Source organism: Ambystoma mexicanum, chromosome 1q, assembly GCF_040938575.1.
Source record: "Ambystoma mexicanum isolate Mex_15411 chromosome 1q, UKY_AmexF1_1, whole genome shotgun sequence".
In the NCBI taxonomy this organism is placed as follows: domain Eukaryota; kingdom Metazoa; phylum Chordata; class Amphibia; order Caudata; family Ambystomatidae; genus Ambystoma; species Ambystoma mexicanum.
Window position 1 is genome coordinate 1,551,328,318 of NC_090922.1, and position 27,571 is coordinate 1,551,355,888.

General features: G+C 50.2%; 1 pseudogene; it reads right to left on the reverse strand.

Moving 5' to 3' along the window:
- Positions 1 to 787: 787 nt before the first annotated feature.
- Positions 788 to 27,571, reverse strand: part of LOC138552126 (zinc finger protein 268-like) — a 117,720-nt pseudogene continuing 90,936 nt past the window's right edge.

Below are 27,571 nucleotides of genomic sequence, written 5' to 3' on the forward strand. Positions count from 1 at the left end.
GAGTCTTTGCTCAAGATCACACAGTTCAGGGCGGTTTGCAGTTAAGTTTTTGCCAAGTGTTCAGAACGAAGTTTGTCAGACGAAAAGTTACTTTAAAGAATGGAGAAGGACAAGCCCTCGGATTGGCGAAAGGTTTCACACGCTTTCACCGCGGCTGGACGAAACGAATGACCGGATTTGAACAGTAACTTAAATGAAGAAGGCTGTAGCTGAGGCGGCCTGTAAGTGGTAATTTACCACAACCTTTTTGATAGCTTTGCAATGCACCATTATCTGAGTGTGTGTACCATCATCATAGTTATGTTGTAAACCTGCGTAAGGAAACTGGCATGTAAGAAACAATGGACCTCATTATGAGGTATGCGGTAGAGGGATAACGGGGCCGGTAGGGATGCCAGCCCCGTAATCCCTCTACTGCCCAATTACGAGGTCTCCTTGCGGGACCCGCAAAGGACGCCTGGTTTTACCAGGCGTCCTTGGAGGGTCCCGCGAGCAGACCAGGATGCAAACAACGGGCCCGTCATTAACGGACCTGGTGTTTGCATCCTCCCCATTCCCACTGAGCCCTATGGGGGCTCGAATGGGAATGGGGATGTACCGGGGATGGGTTCCTGGGATGGGGAATTACCGGGCCCTCGAAAGTCGGAATGGCCCGGTACTTCCCCATTCCGGGATCCCGGACCCAGTACCCGGAATGGGGGAAGCCATGCCGCAAAAAGCAGCATGGTTACCTCCTTCCTCGTAATGAGGCCCAATGTATCAAGAATAAAGGGCTGCTACAGAGGCATTAAGCAATGAAAGATTGTATTGTAGATCTCGATCTATGACGTAAATCTGCATAAAATAGAACAGCATTCTAACTGTGTAGTACAAGTGTGTTAAAATGATATGATAAATGCCTACCAGTTCATAGATGTGTCTATTCAAGTTTATCATTTAACCCTGTAGTGTGGCTTTTATTAAAAAACATGTTTTTGTTTTTAATCAGTTAGATTGCACTCTGCTACAAATGTGTCATTGTCAACGCTTTTCTTAAGATCTGTCCAGTTCAAGCCATTCCTTGTGATGGTGCCTTTCTGGAGCAGATCTCATGCACCTTTCTTCATGACTGTCTTGTTCACCGAGTTGTAGGAGTGGTTGAACTGCTGAACTTCATATGCTGTAAACTCTGTTACAGAGGCGTTGAAGATAGTTGTGTAACATGCTGGAGGAAGGGGTACATTCTACCTCCTTCCCATCTGTACAATGGCAACCAGGATCCCTGCTGCTGGAGTAGTGAGCTGGTCTAGATCATGAAGGTGGTTGTCAGCCTGTTACCTCGATCTAACCTTGTACTGGGCCATGAGCACATCTGGAACAAGACCAGAGTGTAGGAAAGACGGAGGGAGCTGGGGATCTCAGTCTTACTGGCATTAAGGCAGAGATTGGTAGCAGTGGCCCATGCCTGAATAGCAGACAGACAGTCAGGACTGGGAGAGGAAGTGGAGGAGACAGAGGAGAGAAGATTGAATAGAGCTGAGCGTCATCCGCATAACACTGGAAGTTTGGGGAGAAGGCTAGACGGGCAAGGTAGATGTTGAAAACCCAAGGTGAGATGTTATAGCCCTCAGGGAAACCACAGGTAGAGAGTGAGACGGAGGAGAGAAAAGGGCCCAATCCAGAGCCAGGTCCGTGATACCAAGGGTATCACAGAGCCGATTTGTAAGGGTGGCATGATTGACTGTATGAAAGGCAGAGGAAAGTTCAAGAACAATGAGAACGGAAAAAGAGTTGGAATCGAGATTAGAGAACAAGTCTTCACAGGTGTTCAGACCGATATTCATGAAGAGAACCAAAAAAGTCAGTGTGGTGGATAAGCTGGGAGATGGGCAGCTTCTCCAATAGAGTGCCCAGGAAGGGGGTAATGGAGATAGAGTGGTATATTGCCAGTCAGAAAGGCTTTATGGTGAGAGGATGCACCAGGGAGTGGTTGAGGAGTAACTGGAAGGATCCAGTGGCAAAGGAGCGATTGCAGAAATCAGCCAAGGCTGGAGGAAGGATGGCAAGTTTGTCCTTGATAGTTCTAGAGGAGCAGGGGAGCACCTGTTTTGATGAGGCTGTCATAGAGCGGACTCGTCTAGAAACCTCATCAGGTGATATAGGAGAGTAAGAGGCGAATAGAAGTGGGGAGCAGAGGCAAATGTATGTATATGGTATGTAACATGTATATGTTTTTTCACCAGTATGATCTCTCTGATTTATCAATAGACAACTTTTCAGCATAAAAGCTTTATCACATTCAGAACATGAATATCGTTTCACCCCAGTGTGATTTCACTGATCTATCACACAAGCTGATCATTTCAATTGAAAGCCTTATCACATTGAGGACATGCATAGCATCCTCCCAGTGTGACTCCTCCGATGTCTCACTAGGTTACTCTTTTCACTGAAAGACTTACTACATTCAGAAGATGCATATGGTTTCACACCCGTGTGATTCCTCTGAAGTCTCCCTAGGTTAATCTTTGCAGTGAAAGCCTTATCACATTCAGAACATGCATGTGGCTTCACCCCAGTGTGATTCATCTGATGTTTCAATAGTTCACCCTTTTGCTTGAAAGCCTTATCACATTCAGAACATGCATATGGCTGCACCCCAGTGTGAGTCATCTGATCTATCAATAGTTCGCCCTTTCGCTTGAAATCCTTATCACAGTAAGAACATGCATATGGTTTCTCACCAGTGTGATTCCTCTGATGTCTCACTAGGTTACTCTTTGCAGTGAAAGCCTTATCACATTCAGAACATGCATATGGCTTCACCCCAGTGTGATTCAGTTGATGTATCAATAGTTCACCCTTTCGCATGAAAGCCTTATCACATTCAGAACATGCATATGGCTTCACCCCAGTATGACTTCTCTGATGTATCAATAGATGACCCTTTTGCTTGAAAGCCTTATCACATTCAGAACATGCATATGGTTTCTCACCAGTGTGACTTCTCTGATGTCTCACTAGATTACCCTTTCGATTGAAAGCCTTATCACAGTCAGAACAAGCATACGGCTTCTTACCAGTATGATTCCTCTGATGACTCACTAGGTTACTCTTCACAGCGAAAGCCTTATCACATTCAGAACATGCATATGGTTTCTTACCAGTGTGATTTCTCTGATGTATCAATAGATTACCCTTTTGCTTGAAAGCCTTATCACATTCAAAACATGCATATGGTTTCATACCAGTGTGACTTCTCTGATGTCTCACTAGATTAGCCTTTTTCTTGAAAGCCTTATCACAGTCAGAACAAGCATACGGTTTCTCACCAGTATGATTCCTCTGATGACTCACTAGGTTACTCTTCACAGCGAAAGCCTGATCACATTCAGAACATGCATTTGGTTTCATACCAGTGTGACTTTTCTGATGTATCAATAGTTCACCCTTTCGCTTGAAAGCCTTATCACATTCAGAACATGCATATGGTTTCCCACGAGTATGACTTCTCTGATGTCTCACTAGATCGCCCTTTCCCTTGAAAGCCATATCACATTCAGAACATGCATATGGCTGCACCCCAGTGTGACTTCTCTGATGTATTAATAGTTCACACTTTTGCTTGAAAGCCTTATCTCATTCAGAACATGCATATGGCTTAACACCAGTGTGACTTCTCTGATGTATCACTAGATTACCCTTTTGCTTGAAAGCCTTATCACATTCAGAACATGCATATGGTTTCTCACCAGTGTGACGTCTCTGATGTCTCACTAGATTACCCTTTTGCTTGAAAGCCTTATCACATTCAGAACATGCATATGGCTTCTCACCAGTGTGACTTCTCTGATGTATCAATAGATGACCCTTTTGCTTGAAAGCCTTATCACATTCAGAACATGCATATGGTTTCTCACCAGTGTGATTCCTCTGATGTCTCACTAGGTTACTCTTCACAGTGAAAGCCTTATCACATTCAGAACATGCATATGGCTTCACCCCAGTATGACTTCTCTGATGTATCAATAGTTCACCCTTTTGCTGGAAAGCCTTATCACATTCAGAACATGCATACGGCTTCACCCCACTGTGATTCCTGTGATGTCTCACTAGGGTATTCTTTGCAGTGAAAGCCTTATCACACTCAGAACATGCATATGGCTTCTTCCTTGTGTGATTCTTCTGATAGATCAATAGATGACTTGTTTCTTTAAAAGCCTTGGCACATTCAGAACACTTATGTTCTTTCTCTTCAGAGTGAAATGTCTTCTGTTTACATCGAGGACTCGTTTCCTTGAAAGGAGCTTCACATTCTGTTAAATCAGAAGGTTCCTCCATTTTTAGGATGTTATCTTTAAATTGTAATTCTCTGAATTTGTATAATGATCTGACTCTCGCTGTTGGTCTCACCAGGTCAAGTGCATTTCTTCACACAAGTGTCAAGAATGAACCGCAATCCTCGGCCAGAGCAGGCAAGTCCGAAAATAGACAAAGGCTTGTGCTTGTAACCTTTCTATGTCCAGAGCACAGTTTCTAGACTTATGGTTTTTGGGCTTTAAATGCTGCCATATTTTACAGAAACATCAGCAACTACTGACTAGCTCCACAGCATGGGGTGTTATCGATTTTGAAGCATCAATTGCAAAGTTGGTGTTGAGCACCTTTTTCACACTGAATGTGGTACACCAGTGTCTTGCCTTAGAAAACAATGTGTAAAGAGTGTCTACAAGTCCCAATGCATGAAGGTACAAAGACTCTACTTCAAAGTGGGTGCCATTTCCCTCTTGTCTGTCCATTCATATTCTCTCCTCTCTCTGGTATGGATTCAGTGGTCTACCGTTACATGGCGCTATGTCCTGGAATACTTGTCATAGCTGGCCATTTGTATTGCATGTTTTGGCATGTGCGGGCACTTGTAAGGTGCCTTTTGTTAGCCTCTCCTTAGTGTATTCTTTAAAGTCTTCACAGAGGAGGAGGCATCCCATTTAGAACATTTCTATAGACTCTCTGGGGCTTAGTATCTCCTGCGTGTATGTTCCCATATGCAGTTACTTATCTCTACGTTACAGAATGCTACATTGAGCATATTGGTGCAACCTTAATTGTGAATATAATGTGATGGCTCGAAGACGCTTTGATGGAACAGAGATATCATATGGGTTGGACAAAGAAGACCTGCCAAGTGACTGGTATTGACTGGACATAGGAACCAGATATTTCCACTAAAAAGATAAACAATTGCAGTCTGTGGAATATTTGTCCCATGGTTAGAAGCTATACGTTGGGACTGGCTGTCATGATGAAGCAGACTTTCCCAAGTCCCAGCTATCAGCGTTACCTTTCTTTTTTTAACAGAATCTTTTCACAACATGTTATTGTTTTCCATTCTTGCTTTTATGGCCCTGTTTGAAGGAAAAAAGAAACACAGGATTAGTCTTCCACAAGTGACACATACATTCTCGTTTGAAAAAGAAAATAGGCATGTTTTCACTTAATACAAATCCTGGAACACTACTGAATTATTTAGAAGACACTTGTTAAATGGGTAGCATAACTGATCCACAATCTCATGAAAAGGATTAACACAGATATCATGAAATGTATGGCCCACTGACCATTCCCACATCATGCTTTGGCACTGAAATCAATAAAGAAGTGCCACACTGGCCAACAGCCAGGATTGACAGAGGGTGGTGAAGCTCGGTCACTGAGGATGAAGGCCATCCTGTCAGCCGGTCATGGCTGGTTGTGGTCAGCTGACACGCTCTAAGGTGCACAGAAAAGATGGTGGAACAGGAACTAAGGAAAGGAAAGCTTGAATGCAGTGTACTGAAAAAAGGATGCTGGCCGTGGCCAATTTGCTGAGATCCTCTTTGTCGATACCGGAGGAGGATCTTTGGCTTCCTGTAGTGTCCAGCAGAGAAGGAGAGACTAGGTTAGCCATTCCAAGATGCAAAGCAAAGATGAACGGTGAAGATAGTGATAGCCCGTGTAGGGGAACAATGAATATGGAACAGTAGAGAAGCAGATAGTTTGCAGTTAGCCATAATAAGAAGCCATAAAGAACAGAAAGTGTCCTGATTATAAGAAAGTCTTCACACTATAATTTCATGAGCAGAAAGGTTTTGTCTCGGAACCATAGCATCCACCAATAGTGTTCTACATCATAGGGTTAGTCACAGGTCCTGCAGATCAGTGGCAACTATGACATTGGCATTGGCATTAGAACAGAGGGAGGATATTGTGTTGGGATCTCTTGTTGAGGCGGTTGTGCCCCATTCAGTAGCCTGCCTGCTTCTGCAAACCACACAACATATTCAGATTCTTGTTACGCTTCTGGAGTAGCTCAAGACTTGGTAACTCTGGAAGCACAGGGGATGTCGAACACCGACGTGATCTTATTCAGGCAGGAACTATGAGAAGAGTATATGGATAAGTATGTTCCTGTCTGAGCCAGACACCTTGTGGTAAATGATCGAAAATGTCAGCAAGTTATACAAGAAAAAACAGGATCCTAGCCCAGCAAAAAGCGCAGGTTGCCCTTATTGAGGGTATTGATGGGACCCTGTTGGCCTCCGTCCTGATCAAACTGGAGACTTGTCCAGAAATGCAATGGGTATGTGTAGGAATCTTGTGTGTGATGCAATGGCGTACTGGCAGCAAGTGCAGAGACCTCCTGGCTTAAGTTGTGTGATCTCTGTTGTTCTTTCCAAAAACGGCCCCATTCTGAATCACCTGCAATGTTCTAAGGTTGTTTTCAGTGGTGCCAATCATCAAACTGTTGCAATAATCAAGACGGAAATTAACCAATGCTGAGGAAACCGATGCAAGGTTGGTGGGTGTGAGATGGGGTTTGATTTGGCGCTAAAGTTTATTTACATAGGAAAACGAGGCCTTGATCTATAGGACATGTTTAAGTAATTCTTTTGAGCTGATTAGTTGGGCCGACAAGCATGAGCTCGGTTTTATCATTGTTCAAAGCAAGTGAGTTCATGACCATCCATGTTTGGATCACATTTTCAGGATTGAGATCATAGTTTCCAGAAAGCTCAAACACAAGCTGAGTATTGTCAGCATAATTTGTATATTTTACATCTATACCATCAAGCATATCAAATAAGGGACGTACATAGATATTAAATAAGGTAGGCGAAAGGCATGGACCTTGTGGGACGCCACATGCTAGGATCTCTGGCTGTGATTGGAAGCCACCAATAGCAACCCTGGCTGATCTTGAACTGAGAAAGGATGACATCCAATTTATATTATGCCCGGAGCAATTCCTGAGACTGCTCAGCCTCTCCAGCAGCTTGGAATGATCTAGAAAGTCAAAAGCTGCTGAGAGGTTAGGCAGCATCAACAGAGCAACTTTACCCCTTTCAGTGATCTCAACAAGATTCTCTCTCAAATTTAACATGGCAGTCTCCGTCACATGCATGGCACGAAACCCTGACTGGTGAACACCTAGTTCATTATGATCATCAATAACTTTCAACAAAAAAGGATCGGTAGTAATTGGGCATTAATTCCCAACTATCTCAGGATAAAGTGTTATTTTATGGAGAACGGGAGTAATCCAGACCTCCTTAAGACATTCAGGTACTGCCGCACATGAACCGGAGGAGTTAACGAGTTCAATAACTAGAGGATCAAGACATTTGGATGCAGTCCTTGACAACAGGACCTGGACAAACGTCACCAGGGCAAACAGTGGGTTTCAAACCTGAGATAATGTCAAGGAGAGGATCTCCAGGACCAAGAGAGAATGATGGAATGGCAACAGAGATTAGAATGGGATCCTTAATAGACACATCATGAAGAACGAGATCTCGAAACTGAGCCTTGATGGTGTCCCGAATGGGTTTGGATTTTTCAATAAAGCCATCTTGGATTTTGTTTACACCAGGTGTTGCTAGGTTGCCTCGGGGCAAAAGGGGTTGTTGTTCCCTCTAGTTCTTTGAGGATTAAAAAGAGCTCTTTGTCTGAATTTGCTTGGAGATTCTGATGTTAAAAAGGTCCTTTTTTGCAGACAGCATAGTGTGTTTATAGTTCAAGGCACTGCAGCTTTGTATGTGGCGAGTGTAAGGGCGCTAGGGTTTTTCCACCAGATCCTATGATTAAGAATATCCGAAGAAAACCAATATTTATGACGTGCTTCAGTTTGTAATATTTTAGTTCAGACTAAAGTAATGTGCAGGAACTTGTAAGTAAGAATATGTACATCATTAGTTATAGATAGGTTTGTAGTCATGGGGCCAACAGCCTGTTTGAAGGCCTCAAGTGAGATATTACGTAAGTTTCTGGTTTTTATGTTGTGTCTAGATTCATATTGATCTTTTGGTATGGGGCAGGAAGTACTTAGTCCAAAGCTATTAGATAATGGCCGGTCTATGGGCATGAAGAAATATTAGGAGTAGATGTTTCCAAGCATAGGGTTGGTACCCAGTCTCGTATATGGCCAGCTGTGTGTGCGGGCTCGTATATAATTAGATTAGAGCCCATGGACTGGAATGAAGAGTGTAAAGGTTATCCTTTCATTAAACCCCCATAAGTTAAAATCTCCCAGAACAGTGTCCAGGCAGGAAGGTTTGCCTTCATCAGAGACCAAAGCTATTAGCTGTTCTTCAAAATTAGGTGCGACAGAAGGTAGACGATATAAAATTAAAACATGAATAGTGGAATTGTGATCACTCTGTAGTTTTATAGATAGGTATTCACAATCATCCAAGGTGTTGGGGATAGTGAGTGCATAGCGACACCGCTGCCCACTTCCTGATCGCTATGAATAATATTATCCCTGATATTTATTTCTGAGAAGGGGGGGGTTAAGTACCAAAGTGTGACCACAAGCAGCCGATATAATGATAATTTTATGTTTTATTTGTTTTAGTTGTGATACATTTTCAAATAATACACATGTTTTCCAATCTCCATCTGAATACACAACATAACAATACACTGGTGGCAATGGTTTCCCACCGATGCGGTCATCAGATTTCTCCCTCCAAATTTGGGTTGTCACATACAACTGAATGCGCTATCAGGCTCCCTCTGTAGCTCAAATAGCCCCAAGTCAGTCTCCTGTGAATGAAATGAGGATACGGTTTACATTGAATGCTGAGACACTGGTCTGACCTGTTATGATGGACATTCTGTGTCAAACAGATCCACCATTGAATGCTGGGATACCAGTCTGCCCTGTTATGATGGACATTCAGTGTCAAACAGATCCACCAGTGAATGCTGAGACACTGGTCTGCCCTGTTATGATGGACATTCTGTGTCAAACAGAACCACCATTGAATGCTGAGATACCAGTCTGCCCTGTTATGATGGACATTCTGTTCCAAACAGAACCACCATTGAATGCTGAGATACCAGTCTGCCCTGTTATGATGGACATTCAGTGTCAAACAGATCCACCAGTGAATGCTGATACACTGGTCTGCCCTGTTATGATGGACATTCTGTGTCAAACAGAACCACGATTGAATGCTGAGATACCAGTCTGCCCTGTTATGATGGACATTCAGTGTCAAACAGATCCACCAGTGAATGCTGAGACACTGGTCTGACCTGTTATGATGGACATTCTGTGTCAAACAGATCCTCCATCGAATACTGAGATACCGGTCTGCCCTGTTATGATGGACATTCTGTGTCAAACAGATCCACCATTGAATGCTGAGATACCAGTCTGCCCTGTTATGATGGACATTCAGTGTCAAACAGATCCACCAGTGAATGCTGAGACACTGGTCTGCCCTGTTATGATGGACATTCTGAGTCAAACAGATCCTCCATCGAATACTGAGATACTGGTCTACCCTGTTATGATGGACATTCTGTGTCAAACAGAACCACCATTGAATGCTGAGATACCGGTCTGCCCGGTTATGATGGGCATTCAGTGTCAAACAGATCCACCAGTGAATGCTGAGACACTGGTCTGACCTGTTATGATGGACATTCTGTGTCAAACAGATCCTCCATCGAATACTGAGATACTGGTCTGCCCTGTTATGATGGACATTCTGTGTCAAACAGAACCACCATTGAATGCTGAGATACCAGTCTGCCCTGTTATGATGGACATCCAGTGTCAAACAGATCCACCAGTGAATGCTGAGACACTGGTCTGCCCTGTTATGATGGACATTCTGTGTCAAACAGATCCTCCATCGAATACTGAGATACCGGTCTGCCCTGTTATGATGGACATTCTGTGTGAAACAGAACCACCATTGAATGCTGAGATACCGGTCTGCCCTGTTATGATGGACATTCAGTGTCAAACAGAACCACCATTGAATGCTGAGATACCGGTCTGCCCTGTTATGATGTTCATTCAGTGTCAAACAGAACCACCATTGAATGCTGAGATACCAGTCTGCCCTGTTTTGATGGACATTCAGTGTCAAAAAGATCCTCCATTGAATGCTGAGACACTGGTATGCCCTGTTTTGATGGACAATCTGTGTTAAACAGATCCTCCATTGCATGCTGAGATACTTGTCTGCCCTGTTATGATGGACATTCTGTGGCAAACAGATCCTTCATGACATGCTAAGATACTGGTCTGCCCGGTTATGGACATTCTGTGTTAAACAGATCCACCATTGCATGTCGAGACACTGGTCTGTCCCGTTATGATAGACAATCTGTGTCAAACAGATCTACTATTGAATGTTGAGATACTGGTCTGCCCTGTTATGATGGACATTCTGGCTCAAACAGATTCACCATGGAATGATGAGATACTGGTCTGCCCTGTTATGATGGACTTTCTGGCTCAAACAGATTCACCATGGAATGTTGCGATAACGCTCTGCCCTGTTATGATGGATATTATTTGTCAAACAGATCCACAATGCTATGTTGAGATACTGGTCTGTCCTGTTATGATGGACATTCTGTGTCCAACAGATCCTCCTATGGAATGCTGAGATACCAGTCTGCCCTGTTATGATGAACATTCTATGCCAAACAGATCCACCATTGAATGCTGAGCTACCGGATGCTGCTGGGGAGTCAGTGTGGCTGTGCGATAGCTGGGGTTATGTGTGAATATTTCAGTAGGTGTAGGATGAGTCTGGCTGCTGCCTTTGGTATGGCTTGCAGGGGGGCAAGGATGCTGCTGGGGAGTCAGTGTGGCTTGGCGAGAGCTGGGGAGAAATGTGAATATTTCAGTAGAGGGAGGATGAGTCTGGCTGCTGCCTTTGGTATGGCTTGCAGGGGGGCAAGGATGCTTTCTGGGAGTCAGTGTAGCTTGGTGAGAGCTGGGTTGATGTGTGAATATTTCAGTGGTTGGAGGATGAGTCTGGCTGCTGCCTTTGGTATGGCTTTCTGGGGGGCAAGGATGCTGCTGGGGAGTCAGTGTGGCTGGGTGAGAGCTGGGTTGATGTGTGAATATTTCAGTGGTTGGAGGATGAGTCTGGCTGCTGCCTTTGGTATGGCTTGCAGGGCGCACCGATGCTGCTGGGGAGTCAGTGTCGCTTGGCGAGAGCTGGGGAGATGTGTGAATATTTCAGTAGGTGGAGGATGAGTCTGGCTGCTGCCTTTGGTATGGCGTGCAGGGGACACGGATGCTGCTGGGGAGTCAGTGTCACTTGGTGAGAGCTGGGGAGATGTGTGAATATTTCAGTGGGTGGAGGATGAGTCTGGCTGCTGCCTTTGGTATGGCTTGCAGGGGGAAAGGATGCTGCTATGTATTGAGTAGGCTGGGCGAGAGCAGGAGAGATGTGTACTTATTTCAGTGGTTGGAGGATGACTCTGGCTGCTGCATTTGGAATGGCTTGCAGGGGGCACAGATGTTGTTGGGGAGTCAGTGTGGCTGGGTGAGAGCTGGGTTGATGTGTGAATATTTCAGTAGGTGGAGGATGAGCCTGGCTGCTGCCTTTGGTATGGCTTGCAGGGGGGCACAGATGCTGCTGGGGAGTCAGTGTGGCTAGGTGAGAGCTGGGGAGACGTGTGAATATTTCAGTGGTTGGAGGATGAGTCTGGCTGCTGCCTTTGGTATGGATTGCAGGGGGCAAGGATGCTGCTATGGATTGAGTAGGCTGGGCGAGAGCTGGGGAGATGTGTGAATATTTCAGTGGGTGGAGGATGAGTCTGGCTGCTGCCTTTGGTATGGCTTGCAGGGGGCAAGGATGCTGCTATGGATTGAGTAGGCTGGGTGAGAGCTGGGGAGATGTGTGAATATTTCAGTGGGTGGAGGATGTGTCTGGCTGCTGCCTTTGGTATGGCTTGCAGGGGGAAAGGATGCTGCTATGTATTGAGTAGGCTGGGCGAGAGCAGGAGAGATGTGTACTTATTTCAGTGGTTGGAGGATGACTCTGGCTGCTGCATTTGGAATGGCTTGCAGGGGGCACAGATGTTGTTGGGGAGTCAGTGTGGCTGGGTGAGAGCTGGGTTGATGTGTGAATATTTCAGTAGGTGGAGGATGAGCCTGGCTGCTGCCTTTGTTATGGCTTGCAGGGGGGCACAGATGCTGCTGGGGAGTCAGTGTGGCTAGGTGAGAGCTGGGGTTATGTGTAAATATTTCAGTGGTTGGAGGATGAGTAGCTGCTGCCTTTGGTATGGCTTGCAGGGGGCAAGGATACTGCTATGGATTGAGTAGGCTGGGCGAGAGCTGGGGAGATGTGTACTTATTTCAGTGGTTGGAGGATGACTGGCTGCTGCATTTGGAATCGCTTGCAGGGGGCACAGATGTTGTTGGGGAGTCAGTGTGGCTGGGTGAGAGCTGGGTTGTTGTGTGAATATTTCAGTAGGTGGAGGATGAGTGGCTGCTGCCTTTGGTATGGCTTGCTGGGGAGTCAGTGTAGCTGTGCGAGAGCTGGGGAGATGTGTTAATATTTCAGTGGTTGGAGGATGAGTAGCTGCTGCCTTTGGTATGGCTTGCAGGGGGCAAGGATGCTGCTATGAATTGAGTAGGCTGGGCGAGAGCTGGGGAGATGTATAAATATTTCAGTGGGTGGAGGATGATTCTGGCTGCTGCATTTGGAATGGCTTGCAGGGGGCATGGATGTTGCTGGGGAGTCAGTGTGGCTGTGTGAGAGCTGGGTTGTTGTGTGAATATTTCAGTAGGTGGAGGATGAGTCTGGCTGCTGCCTTTGGAATGGCTAGCAGGGGGCATGGATGCTGCTGGGGAGTCAGTGTGGCTGGGTGAGAGCTGGGGTTATGTGTAAATGTTTCAGTGGTTGGAGGATGAGTAGCTGCTGCCTTTGGTATGGCTTGTAGGGGGGCAAGGATGCTGCTTGGGAGTCAGTGTCACTTGGCGAGAGTTGGGGAGATGTGTGAATATTTCAGTGGGTGGAGGATGAGTCTGGCTGCTGCCTTTGGAATGGCTTGCAGGGGGTCAAGGATGTTGCTGGGGCGTCAGTGTGGCTTGGTGAGAGCTGGGGTTATGTGTAAATATGTCAGTGGTTGGAGGATGAGTAGCTGCTGCCTTTGGTATGGCTTGCAGGGGGCAAGGATACTGCTATGGATTGAGTAGGCTGGGCGAGAGCTGGGGAGATGTGTAATTATTTCAGTGGTTGGAGGATGACTCTGGCTGCTGCCTTTGGTATGGCTTTCTGGGGGGCAAGGATGCTGCTGGGGAGTCAGTGTGGCTGGGCGAGAGCTGGGTTGATGTGTGAATATTTCAGTGTGTGGAGGATGAGTCTGGCTGCTGCCTTTGGTATGGCTTGCAGGGGGGCAAGGATGCTTTTGGGGAGTCAGTGTAGCTTGGTGAGAGCTGTGTTGATGTGTGAATATTTCAGTAGGTGTAGGATGAGTCTGGCTGCTGCCTTTGGTATGGCTTGCAGGGGGGCAAGGATGCTTTTGGGGAGTCAGTGTCGCTTGGCGAGAGCTGGGGAGATGTGTGAATATTTCAGTAGGTGGAGGATGAGTCTGGCTGCTGCCTTTGGTATGGCTTGCTGGGGGGGGGCAGGGATGCTGCTGGGGAGTCAGTGTGGCTGTGCGAGAGCTGGGGTTATGTGTGAATATTTCAGTAGATGGAGGATGATTCTGGCTGCTGCCTTTGATATGGCTTGCAGGGTAGGGATGCTGCTGGGGAGTCAGTGTGGCTGGGCGAGAGTTGGGTTGATGTGTGAATATTTCAGTGGGTGGAGGATGAGTCTGGCTGCTGCCTTTGGTATGGCTTGCTGGGGGGGGGGGCAGGGATGCTGCTGGGGAGTCAGTGTGGCTGTGCGAGAGCTGGGGTTATGTGTGAATATTCCAGTAGGTGGAGTATGAGTCTGGCTGCTGCCTTTGGTATGGCTTGCAGGGGGGCACGGATGCTGCTGGGGAGTCAGTGTCGATGTGCGAGAGCTGGGTTGATGTGTGAATATTTCAGTAGGTGGAGTATGAGTCTGGCTGCTGCCTTTGGTACGGTTTGCAGGGGTGCAGGGATGCTGCTGGGGAGTCAGTGTCGCTTGGCGAGAGCTGGGGAGATGTGTGAATATTTCAGTAGGTGGAGGATGAGTCTGGCTGCTGCATTTGGAATGGCTTGCAGGGGGGCACAGATGCTGCAGGGGAGTAAGTGTGGCTTGGCGAGAGCTGGGGAGATGTGTGAATATTTCAGTAGGTGGAGGATGAGTCTGGCTACTGCCTTTGGTATGGCTTGCAGGGGGGCACAGATGCTGCTGGGGAGTCAGTGTGGCTGGGCGAGAGCTGGGTTGATGTGTGAATATTTCAGTGGGTGGAGGATGAGTCTGGCTGCTGCCTTTGGTATGGCTTGCAGGGTGAGAGCTGGGGTTATGTGTAAATATTTCAGTGGTTGGAGGATGAGTAGCTGCTGCCTTTGGTATGGCTTGCAGGGGGCAGGGATGCAGCTGGGGAGTAAGTGTGGCTTGGCAAGAGCTAGGGAGACGTGTGAATATTTCAGTAGGTGGAGGATGAGTCTGGCTGCTGCCTTTGGTATGGTTTGCAGGGGGCAGGGATGCTGCTTGGGAGTCAGTGTGGCTGGGTGAGCGCTGGAGAGATGTGTGAATATTTCAGTAGGTGGAGGATGAGTCTGGCTACTGCCTTTGGTATGGCTTGCAGGGGGGCAAGGATGCTATTTGGGAGTCAGTGTAGCTTGGTGAGAGCTGGGTTGATGTGTGCATATTTCAGTAGGTGTAGGATGAGTCTGGCTGCTGCCTTTGGTACCGCTTGCAGGGGGGCACAGATGCTGCTGGGGAGTCAGTGTGGCTAGGTGAGAGCTGGGGAGACGTGTGAATATTTCAGTGGTTGGAGGATGAGTCTGGCTGCTGCCATTGGTATGGCTTGCAGGGGGCAAGGATGCTGCTATGGATGGAGTAGGCTGGGCGAGAGCTGGGGAGATGTGTGAATATTTCAGTGGGTGGAGGATGAGTCTGGCTGCTGCCTTTGGTATGACTTGCAGGGGGCAAGGATGCTGCTATGGATTGAGTAGGCTGGGCGAGAGCTGGGGAGATGTGTGAATATTTCAGTGGTTGGAGGATGAGTCTGGCTGCTGCCTTTGGTATGTCTTGCAGGGGGGCAAGGATGCTGGTGGGGAGTCAGTGTCACATGGCGAGAGTTGGGGAGATGTGTGAATATTCCAGTAGGTGGAGTATGAGTCTGGCTGCTGCCTTTGGTATGGCTTGCAGGGGGGCACGGATGCTTCTGGGGAGTCAGTGTCGCTGTGCGAGAGCTCGGTTGATGTGTGAATATTTCAGTAGGTGGAGGATGAGTCTGGCTGCTGCCTTTGGTATGGCTTGCAGGGGGCAAGGATGCTGCTGGGGAGTCAGTGTCGCTTGGCAAGAGCTGGGGAGATGTGTGAATATTTCAGTAGGTGGATTATGAGTCTGGCTGCTGCCTTTGGTATGGCTTGCAGGGGTGCAGGGATGCTGCTGGGGAGTCAGTGTCGCTTGGCGAGAGCTGGGGAGATGTGTGAATATTTCAGTAGGTGGAGGATGAGTCTGTCTGCTGCCTTTGGTATGGCTTGCAGGGGGGCAGGGATGCTGCTGGGGAGTCAGTGTGGCTAGGTGAGAGCTGGGGAGACGTGTGAATATTTCAGTAGAGGGAGGATGAGACTGGCTGCTGCCTTTGGTATGGCTTGCAGGGGGGCAAGGATGCTGCTGGGGAGTCAGTGTGGCTTGGCGAGAGCTGGGGAGAAATGTGAATATTTCAGTAGAGGGAGGATGAGTCTGGCTGCTGCCTTTGGTATGGCTTGCAGGGGGGGCAAGGATGCTTTCTGGGAGTCAGTGTGGCTGGGTGAGAGCTGGGTTGATGTGTGAATATTTCAGTGGTTGGAGGATGAGTCTGGCTGCTGCCTTTGGTATGTCTTGCAGGGGGGCAAGGATGCTGCTGGGGAGTCAGTGTCGCTTGGCGAGAGCTGGGGAGATGTGTGAATATTTCAATGGGTGGAGGATGAGTCTGGCTGCTGCCTTTGGTATGGCTTGCTGGGGGGCAGGGATGCTGCTGGGGAGTCAATGTGGCTAGGTGAGAGCTGGGAAGACGTGTGAATATTTCAGTAGGTGGAGGATGAGTCTGGCTGCTGCCTTTGGTATGGCTTGCAGGGGGCACGGATGCTGCTGGGGAGTCAGTGTGGCTTGGCGAGAGCTGGGTAGATGTGTGAATATTTCAGTGGTTGGAGGATGAGTAGCTGCTGCCTTTGGTATGGCTTGCAGGTGGCAAGGATGCTGCTATGGATTGAGTAGGCTGGGCGAGAGCTGGGGAGATGTGTATATATTTCAGTAGGTGGATTATGAGTCTGGCTGCTGCCTTTGGTATGGCTTGCAGGGGGCATGGATGCTGCTGGGGAGTCAGTGTCGCTTGGCGAGAGCTGGGGAGATGTCTGAATATTTCAGTGGGTGGAGGATGAGTCTGGCTGCTGCCTTTGGTATGGCTTGCTGGGGAGTCAGTGTAGCTGTGCGAGAGCTGGGGAGATGTGTGAATATTTCAGTGGTTGGAGGATGAGTCTGGCTGCTGCCTTTGGTATGGCTTGCAGGGGGCAAGGATGCTGCTATGGATTGAGTAGGCTGGGCAAGAACTGGGGAGATGTATGAATATTTCAGTGGGTGGAGGATGATTCTGGCTGCTGCATTTGGAATGGCTTGCAGGGGGCACGGATGTTGCTGGGGAGTCAGTGTGGTTGGGCGAGAGCTGGGTTGATGTGTGAATATTTCAGTGGGTGGAGGATGAGTCTGGCTGCTGCCTTTGGTATGGCTTGCAGGGGGAAAGGATGCTGCTATGTATTGAGTAGGATGGGCGAGAGCAGGGGAGATGTGTAAATATTTCAGTGGGTGGAGGATGATTCTGGCTGCTGCCTTTGGTACCGCTTGCAGAGGGGCACAGATGCTGCTGGTGAGTCAGTGTGGCTAGGTGAGAGCTGGGGAGACGTGTGAATATTTCAGTAGGTGGAGGATGAGTCTGGCTGCTGCCTTTGGTATGGCTTGCAGGGGGGCAAGGATGCTTTTTGGGAGTCAGTGTAGCTTGTTGAGAGCTGGGGAGATGTGTGAATATTTCAGTGGGTGGAGGATGAGTCTGGCTGCTGCCTTTGGTATGGCTTGCTGGGGAGCAGGGATGCTGCTGGGGAGTCAGTGTGGCTGTGCGAGAGCTGGGAGATGTGTGAATATTTCAGTGGTTGGAGGATGATTCTGGCTGCTGCATTTGGAATGGCTTGCAGGGGGCACGGATGTTGCTGGGGAGTCAGTGTGGCTGTGTGAGAGCTGGGTTGATGTGTGAATATTTCATTAGGTGGAGGATGAGTCTGGCTGCTGCCTTTGGTATGGCTTGCAGGGGGCAAGGATGCTGCTATGAATTGAGTAGGCTGGGCGAGAGCTGGGGAGATGTATAAATATTTTAGTGGGTGGAGGATGATTCTGGCTGCTGCATTTGGAATGGCTTGCAGGGGGCATGGATGTTGCTGGGGAGTCAGTGTGGCTGTGTGAAAGCTGGGTTGATGTGTGAATATTTCAGTAGGTGGAGGATGAGTCTGGCTGCTGCCTTTGGAATGGCTAGCAGGGGGCATGGATGCTGCTGGGGAGTCAGTGTGGCTGGGTGAGAGCTGTGGTTATGTGTACATGTTTCAGTGGTTGGAGGATGAGAAGCTGCTGCCTTTGGTATGGCTTGTAGGGGGGCAAGGATGCTGCTGGGGAGTCAGTGTCACTTGGCGAGAGTTGGGGAGATGTGTGAATATTTCAGTGGGTGGAGGATGAGTCTGGCTGCTGCCTTTGGAATGGCTTGCAGGGGGTCAAGGATGTTGCTGGGGAGTCAGTGTGGCTTGGTGAGAGCTGGGGTTATGTGTAAATATGTCAGTGGTTGGAGGATGAGTAGCTGCTGCCTTTGGTATGGCTTGCAGGGGGCAAGGATACTGCTATGGATTGAGTAGGCTGGGCGAGAGCTGGGGAGATGTGTAATTATTTCAGTGGTTGGAGGATGGCTCTGGCTGCTGCCTTTGGTATGGCTTGCAGGGGCGCAAGGATGCTTTTTGGGAGTCAGTGTAGCTTGGTGAGAGCTGTGTTGATGTGTGAATATTTCAGTAGGTGTAGGATGAGTCTGACTGCTGCCTTTGGTATGGCTTGCAGGGGGGCAAGGATGCTGCTGGGGAGTCAGTGTCGCTTGGCGAGAGCTGGGGAGATGTGTGAATATTTCAGTGGTTGGAGGATGAGTCTGGCTGCTGCCTTTGGTATGGCTTGCAGGGGGGCAAGGATGCTGCTGGGGAGTCAGTGTCGCTTGGCGAGAGCTGGGGAGATGTGTGAATATTTCAGTGGGTGGAGGATGAGTCTGGCTGCTGCCTTTGGTATGGCTTGCTGGGGTGCAGGGATGCTGCTGGGGAGTCAGTGTGGCTGTGCGAGAGCTGGGGTTATGTGTGAATATTTCAGTAGATGGAGGATGATTCTGGCTGCTGCCTTTGGTATGGCTTGCAGGGGCAGGGATGCTGCTGGGGAGTCAGTGTGGCTGGGCGAGAGCTGGGGAGATGTGCGAATATTTCAGTGGGTGGAGGATGAGTATGGCTGCTGCCTTTGGTATGTCTTGCAGGGGGGCAAGGATGCTGGTGGGGAGTCAGTGTCACATGGCGAGAGTTGGGGAGATGTGTGAATATTCCAGTAGGTGGAGTATGAATCTGGCTGCTGCCTTTGGTATGGCTTGCAGGGGGCAAGGATGCTGCTGGGGAGTCAGTGTCGCTTGGCAAGAGCTGGGGAGATGTGTGAATATTTCAGTAGGTGGAGGATGAGTCTGGCTGCTGCCTTTGGTATGGCTTGCAGGGGGGCAGGGATGCTGCTGGGGAGTCAGTGTGGCTAGGTGAGAGCTGGGGAGACGTGTGAATATTTCAGTAGAGGGAGGATGAGACTGGCTGCTGCCTTTGGTATGGCTTGCAGGGGGGCAAGGATGCTGCTGGGGAGTCAGTGTGGCTTGGCGAGAGCTGGGGAGAAATGTGAATATTTCAGTAGAGGGAGGATGAGTCTGGCTGCTGCCTTTGGTATGGCTTGCAGGGTGGGCAAGGATGCTGCTGGGGAGTCAGTGTCGCTTGGCGAGAGCTGGGGAGATGTGTGAATATTTCAATGGGTGGAGGATGAGTCTGGCTGCTGCCTTTGGTATGGCTTGCAGGGTGGCAAGGATGCTGCTATGGATTGAGTAGGCTGGGTGAGAGCTGGGGAGATGTGTATATATTTCAGTGGGTGGAGGATGAGTCTGGCTGATGCCTTTGGTATGGCTTGCAGGGGGCATGGATGCTGCTGGGGAGTCAGTGTCGCTTGGCGAGAGCTGGGGAGATGTGTGAATATTTCAGTGGGTGGAGGATGAGTCTGGCTGATGCCTTTGGTATGGCTTGCAGGGGGCAGGGATGCTGCTGGGGAGTCAATGTGGCTAGGTGAGAGCTGGGAAGACGTGTGAATATTTCAGTAGGTGGAGGATGAGTCTGGCTGCTGCCTTTGGTATGGCTTGCAGGGGGACAAGGATGCTTTTTGGGAGTCAGTGTAGCTTGGTGAGAGCTGGGTTGATGTGTGTATATTTCAGTAGGTGTAGGATGAGTCTGGCTGCTGCCTTTGGTATGGCTTGCAGGGGGCACGGATGCTGCTGGGGAGTCAGTGTCGCTTGGCAAGAGCTGGGGAGATGTGTGAATATTTCAGTGGTTGGAGGATGAGTAGCTGCTGCCTTTGGTATGGCTTGCAGGGTGGCAAGGATGCTGCTATGGATTGAATAGGCTGGGCGAGAACTGGGGAGATGTATGAATATTTCAGTGGGTGGAGGATGATTCTGGCTGCTGCATTTGGAATGGCTTGCAGGGGGCACGGATGTTGCTGGGGAGTCAGTGTGGTTGGGCGAGAGATGGGTTGATGTGTGAATATTTCAGTGGGTGGAGGATGAGTCTGGCTGCTGCCTTTGGTATGGCTTGCAGGGGGAAAGGATGCTGCTATGTATTGAGTAGGCTGGGCGAGAGCAGGGGAGATGTGTAAATATTTCAGTGGGTGGAGGATGATTCTGGCTGCTGCCTTTGGTACCGCTTGCAGAGGGGCACAGATGCTGCTGGTGAGTCAGTGTGGCTAGGTGAGAGCTGGGGAGACGTGTGAATATTTCAGTAGGTGGAGGATGAGTCTGGCTGCTGCCTTTGGTATGGCTTGCAGGGGGGCAAGGATGCTTTTTGGGAGTCAGTGTAGCTTGTTGAGAGCTGGGGAGATGTGTGAATATTTCAGTGGGTGGAGGATGAGTCTGGCTGCTGCCTTTGGTATGGCTTGCTGGGGAGCAGGGATGCTGCTGGGGAGTCAGTGTGGCTGTGCGAGAGCTGGGGAGATGTGTGAATATTTCAGTGGTTGGAGGATGATTCTGACTGCTGCCTTTGGTATGGCTTGCAGGGGGCACGGATGCTGCTGGGGAGTCAGTGTGGCTTGGCGAGAGCTGGGTAGATGTGTGAATATTTCAGTGGTTGGAGGATGAGTAGCTGCTGCCTTTGGTATGGCTTGCAGGGGGCAAGGATGCTGCTATGAATTGAGTAGGCTGGGCGAGAGCTGGGGAGATGTATAAATATTTCAGTGGGTGGAGGATGATTCTGGCTGCTGCATTTGGAATGGCTTGCAGGGGGCATGGATGTTGCTGGGGAGTCAGTGTGGCTGTGTGAGAGCTGGGTTGATGTGTGAATATTTCAGTAGGTGGAGGATGAGTCTGGCTGCTGCCTTTAGAATGGCTAGCAGGGGGCATGGATGCTGCTGGGGAGTCAGTGTGGCTGAGTGAGAGCTGGGGTTATGTGTAAATGTTTCAGTGGTTGGAGGATGAGTAGCTGCTGCCTTTAGTATGGCTTGTAGGGGGGCAAGGATGCTGCTGGGGAGTCAGTCTCACTTGGCGAGAGTTGGGGAGATGTGTGAATATTTCAGTGGGTGGAGGATGAGTCTGGCTGCTGCCATTGGAATGGCTTGCAGGGGGTCAAGGATGTTGCTGGGGAGTCAGTGTGGCTTGGTGAGAGCTGGGGTTATGTGTAAATATGTCAGTGGTTGGAGGATGAGTAGCTGCTGCCTTTGGTATGGCTTGCAGGGGGCAAGGATACTGCTATGGATTGAGTAGGCTGGGCGAGAGCTGGGGAGATGTGTAATTATTTCAGTGGTTGGAGGATGACTCTGGCTGCTGCCTTTGGTATGGCTTGCAGGGGCGCAAGGATGCTGCTGGGGAGTCAGTGTGGCTGGGCGAGAGCTGGGTTGATGTGTGAATATTTCAGTGTGCGGAGGATGAGTCTGGCTGCTGCCTTTGGTATGGCTTGCAGGGGGGCAAGGATGCTTTTGGGGAGTCAGTGTAGCTTGGTGAGAGCTGTGTTGATGTGTGAATATTTCAGTAGGTGCAGGATGAGTCTGGCTGCCGCCTTTGGTATGGCTTGCAGGGGGGCAAGGATGCTTTTGGGGAGTCAGTGTCGCTTGGCGAGAGCTGGGGAGATGTGTGAATATTTCAGTGGGTGGAGGATGAGTCTGGCTGCTGCCTTTGGTATGGCTTGCTGGGGGGGCAGGGATGCTGCTGGGGAGTCAGTGTGGCTGTGCGAGAGCTGGGGTTATGTGTGAATATTTCAGTAGATGGAGGATGATTCTGGCTGCTGCCTTTGGTATGGCTTGCAGGGTAGGGATGCTGCTGGGGAGTCAGTGTGGCTGGGCGAGAGCTGGGGAGATGTGTGAATATTTCAGTGGGTGGAGGATGAGTCTGGCTGCTGCCTTTGGTATGGCTTGCTGGGGGGGGGGCAGGGATGCTGCTGGGGAGTCAGTGTGGCTGTGCGAGAGCTGGGGTTATGTGTGAATATTCCAGTAGGTGGAGTATGAGTCTGGCTGCTGCCTTTGGTATGGCTTGCAGGGGGGCACGGATGCTGCTGGGGAGTCAGTGTCGATGTGCGAGAGCTGGGTTGATGTGTGAATATTTCAGTAGGTGGAGTATGAGTCTGGCTGCTGCCTTTGGTACGGTTTGCAGGGGTGCAGGGATGCTGCTGGGGAGTCAGTGTCGCTTGGCGAGAGCTGGGGAGATGTGTGAATATTTCAGTAGGTGGAGGATGAGTCTGGCTGCTGCATTTGGAATGGCTTGCAGGGGGGCACAGATGCTGCAGGGGAGTAAGTGTGGCTTGGCGAGAGCTGGGGAGATGTGTGAATATTTCAGTAGGTGGAGGATGAGTCTGGCTACTGCCTTTGGTATGGCTTGCAGGGGGGCACAGATGCTGCTGGGGAGTCAGTGTGGCTGGGCGAGAGCTGGGTTGATGTGTGAATATTTCAGTGGGTGGAGGATGAGTCTGGCTGCTGCCTTTGGTATGGCTTGCAGGGTGAGAGCTGGGGTTATGTGTAAATATTTCAGTGGTTGGAGGATGAGTAGCTGCTGCCTTTGGTATGGCTTGCAGGGGGCAGGGATGCAGCTGGGGAGTAAGTGTGGCTTGGCAAGAGCTAGGGAGACGTGTGAATATTTCAGTAGGTGGAGGATGAGTCTGGCTGCTGCCTTTGGTATGGTTTGCAGGGGGCAGGGATGCTGCTTGGGAGTCAGTGTGGCTGGGTGAGCGCTGGAGAGATGTGTGAATATTTCAGTAGGTGGAGGATGAGTCTGGCTACTGCCTTTGGTATGGCTTGCAGGGGGGCAAGGATGCTATTTGGGAGTCAGTGTAGCTTGGTGAGAGCTGGGTTGATGTGTGCATATTTCAGTAGGTGTAGGATGAGTCTGGCTGCTGCCTTTGGTACCGCTTGCAGGGGGGCACAGATGCTGCTGGGGAGTCAGTGTGGCTAGGTGAGAGCTGGGGAGACGTGTGAATATTTCAGTGGTTGGAGGATGAGTCTGGCTGCTGCCATTGGTATGGCTTGCAGGGGGCAAGGATGCTGCTATGGATGGAGTAGGCTGGGCGAGAGCTGGGGAGATGTGTGAATATTTCAGTGGGTGGAGGATGAGTCTGGCTGCTGCCTTTGGTATGACTTGCAGGGGGCAAGGATGCTGCTATGGATTGAGTAGGCTGGGCGAGAGCTGGGGAGATGTGTGAATATTTCAGTGGTTGGAGGATGAGTCTGGCTGCTGCCTTTGGTATGTCTTGCAGGGGGGCAAGGATGCTGGTGGGGAGTCAGTGTCACATGGCGAGAGTTGGGGAGATGTGTGAATATTCCAGTAGGTGGAGTATGAGTCTGGCTGCTGCCTTTGGTATGGCTTGCAGGGGGGCACGGATGCTTCTGGGGAGTCAGTGTCGCTGTGCGAGAGCTCGGTTGATGTGTGAATATTTCAGTAGGTGGAGGATGAGTCTGGCTGCTGCCTTTGGTATGGCTTGCAGGGGGCAAGGATGCTGCTGGGGAGTCAGTGTCGCTTGGCAAGAGCTGGGGAGATGTGTGAATATTTCAGTAGGTGGATTATGAGTCTGGCTGCTGCCTTTGGTATGGCTTGCAGGGGTGCAGGGATGCTGCTGGGGAGTCAGTGTCGCTTGGCGAGAGCTGGGGAGATGTGTGAATATTTCAGTAGGTGGAGGATGAGTCTGTCTGCTGCCTTTGGTATGGCTTGCAGGGGGGCAGGGATGCTGCTGGGGAGTCAGTGTGGCTAGGTGAGAGCTGGGGAGACGTGTGAATATTTCAGTAGAGGGAGGATGAGACTGGCTGCTGCCTTTGGTATGGCTTGCAGGGGGGCAAGGATGCTGCTCGGGAGTCAGTGTGGCTTGGCGAGAGCTGGGGAGAAATGTGAATATTTCAGTAGAGGGAGGATGAGTCTGGCTGCTGCCTTTGGTATGGCTTGCAGGGGGGGCAAGGATGCTGCTGGGGAGTCAGTGTCGCTTGGCGAGAGCTGGGGAGATGTGTGAATATTTCAATGGGTGGAGGATGAGTCTGGCTGCTGCCTTTGGTATGGCTTGCTGGGGGGCAGGGATGCTGCTGGGGAGTCAATGTGGCTAGGTGAGAGCTGGGAAGACGTGTGAATATTTCAGTAGGTGGAGGATGAGTCTGGCTGCTGCCTTTGGTATGGCTTGCAGGGGGCACGGATGCTGCTGGGGAGTCAGTGTGGCTTGGCGAGAGCTGGGTAGATGTGTGAATATTTCAGTGGTTGGAGGATGAGTAGCTGCTGCCTTTGGTATGGCTTGCAGGTGGCAAGGATGCTGCTATGGATTGAGTAGGCTGGGCGAGAGCTGGGGAGATGTGTATATATTTCAGTAGGTGGATTATGAGTCTGGCTGCTGCCTTTGGTATGGCTTGCAGGGGGCATGGATGCTGCTGGGGAGTCAGTGTCGCTTGGCGAGAGCTGGGGAGATGTCTGAATATTTCAGTGGGTGGAGGATGAGTCTGGCTGCTGCCTTTGGTATGGCTTGCTGGGGAGTCAGTGTAGCTGTGCGAGAGCTGGGGAGATGTGTGAATATTTCAGTGGTTGGAGGATGAGTCTGGCTGCTGCCTTTGGTATGGCTTGCAGGGGGCAAGGATGCTGCTATGGATTGAGTAGGCTGGGCAAGAACTGGGGAGATGTATGAATATTTCAGTGGGTGGAGGATGATTCTGGCTGCTGCATTTGGAATGGCTTGCAGGGGGCACGGATGTTGCTGGGGAGTCAGTGTGGTTGGGCGAGAGCTGGGTTGATGTGTGAATATTTCAGTGGGTGGAGGATGAGTCTGGCTGCTGCCTTTGGTATGGCTTGCAGGGGGAAAGGATGCTGCTATGTATTGAGTAGGATGGGCGAGAGCAGGGGAGATGTGTAAATATTTCAGTGGGTGGAGGATGATTCTGGCTGCTGCCTTTGGTACCGCTTGCAGAGGGGCACAGATGCTGCTGGTGAGTCAGTGTGGCTAGGTGAGAGCTGGGGAGACGTGTGAATATTTCAGTAGGTGGAGGATGAGTCTGGCTGCTGCCTTTGGTATGGCTTGCAGGGGGGCAAGGATGCTTTTTGGGAGTCAGTGTAGCTTGTTGAGAGCTGGGGAGATGTGTGAATATTTCAGTGGGTGGAGGATGAGTCTGGCTGCTGCCTTTGGTATAGCTTGCTGGGGAGCAGGGATGCTGCTGGGGAGTCAGTGTGGCTGTGCGAGAGCTGGGAGATGTGTGAATATTTCAGTGGTTGGAGGATGATTCTGGCTGCTGCATTTGGAATGGCTTGCAGGGGCACGGATGTTGCTGGGGAGTCAGTGTGGCTGTGTGAGAGCTGGGTTGATGTGTGAATATTTCATTAGGTGGAGGATGAGTCTGGCTGCTGCCTTTGGTATGGCTTGCAGGGGGCAAGGATGCTGCTATGAATTGAGTAGGCTGGGCGAGAGCTGGGGAGATGTATAAATATTTTAGTGGGTGGAGGATGATTCTGGCTGCTGCATTTGGAATGGCTTGCAGGGGGCATGGATGTTGCTGGGGAGTCAGTGTGGCTGTGTGAAAGCTGGGTTGATGTGTGAATATTTCAGTAGGTGGAGGATGAGTCTGGCTGCTGCCTTTGGAATGGCTAGCAGGGGGCATGGATGCTGCTGGGGAGTCAGTGTGGCTGGGTGAGAGCTGTGGTTATGTGTACATGTTTCAGTGGTTGGAGGATGAGAAGCTGCTGCCTTTGGTATGGCTTGTAGGGGGGCAAGGATGCTGCTGGGGAGTCAGTGTCACTTGGCGAGAGTTGGGGAGATGTGTGAATATTTCAGTGGGTGGAGGATGAGTCTGGCTGCTGCCTTTGGAATGGCTTGCAGGGGGTCAAGGATGTTGCTGGGGAGTCAGTGTGGCTTGGTGAGAGCTGGGGTTATGTGTAAATATGTCAGTGGTTGGAGGATGAGTAGCTGCTGCCTTTGGTATGGCTTGCAGGGGGCAAGGATACTGCTATGGATTGAGTAGGCTGGGCGAGAGCTGGGGAGATGTGTAATTATTTCAGTGGTTGGAGGATGGCTCTGGCTGCTGCCTTTGTTATGGCTTGCAGGGGCGCAAGGATGCTGCTGGGGAGTCAGTGTGGCTGGGCGAGAGCTGGGTTGATGTGTGAATATTTCAGTGTGTGGAGGATGAGTCTGGCTGCTGCCTTTGGTATGGCTTGCAGGGGGGGAAAGGATGCTTTTTGGGAGTCAGTGTAGCTTGGTGAGAGCTGTGTTGATGTGTGAATATTTCAGTAGGTGTAGGATGAGTCTGACTGCTGCCTTTGGTATGGCTTGCAGGGGGGCAAGGATGCTGCTGGGGAGTCAGTGTCGCTTGGCGAGAGCTGGGGAGATGTGTGAATATTTCAGTGGTTGGAGGATGAGTCTGGCTGCTGCCTTTGGTATGGCTTGCAGGGGGGCAAGGATGCTGCTGGGGAGTCAGTGTCGCTTGGCGAGAGCTGGGGAGATGTGTGAATATTTCAGTGGGTGGAGGATGAGTCTGGCTGCTGCCTTTGGTATGGCTTGCTGGGGTGCAGGGATGCTGCTGGGGAGTCAGTGTGGCTGTGCGAGAGCTGGGGTTATGTGTGAATATTTCAGTAGATGGAGGATGATTCTGGCTGCTGCCTTTGGTATGGCTTGCAGGGGCAGGGATGCTGCTGGGGAGTCAGTGTGGCTGGGCGAGAGCTGGGGAGATGTGCGAATATTTCAGTGGGTGGAGGATGAGTATGGCTGCTGCCTTTGGTATGTCTTGCAGGGGGGCAAGGATGCTGGTGGGGAGTCAGTGTCACATGGCGAGAGTTGGGGAGATGTGTGAATATTCCAGTAGGTGGAGTATGAATCTGGCTGCTGCCTTTGGTATGGCTTGCAGGGGGCAAGGATGCTGCTGTGGAGTCAGTGTCGCTTGGCAAGAGCTGGGGAGATGTGTGAATATTTCAGTAGGCGGATTATGAGTCTGGCTGCTGCCTTTGGTATGGCTTGCAGGGGTGCAGGGATGCTGCTGGGGAGTCAGTGTCGCTTGGCGAGAGCTGGGGAGATGTGTGAATATTTCAGTAGGTGGAGGATGAGTCTGGCTGCTGCCTTTGGTATGGCTTGCAGGGGGGCAGGGATGCTGCTGGGGAGTCAGTGTGGCTAGGTGAGAGCTGGGGAGACGTGTGAATATTTCAGTAGAGGGAGGATGAGACTGGCTGCTGCCTTTGGTATGGCTTGCAGGGGGGCAAGGATGCTGCTGGGGAGTCAGTGTGGCTTGGCGAGAGCTGGGGAGAAATGTGAATATTTCAGTAGAGGGAGGATGAGTCTGGCTGCTGCCTTTGGTATGGCTTGCAGGGTGGGCAAGGATGCTGCTGGGGAGTCAGTGTCGCTTGGCGAGAGCTGGGGAGATGTGTGAATATTTCA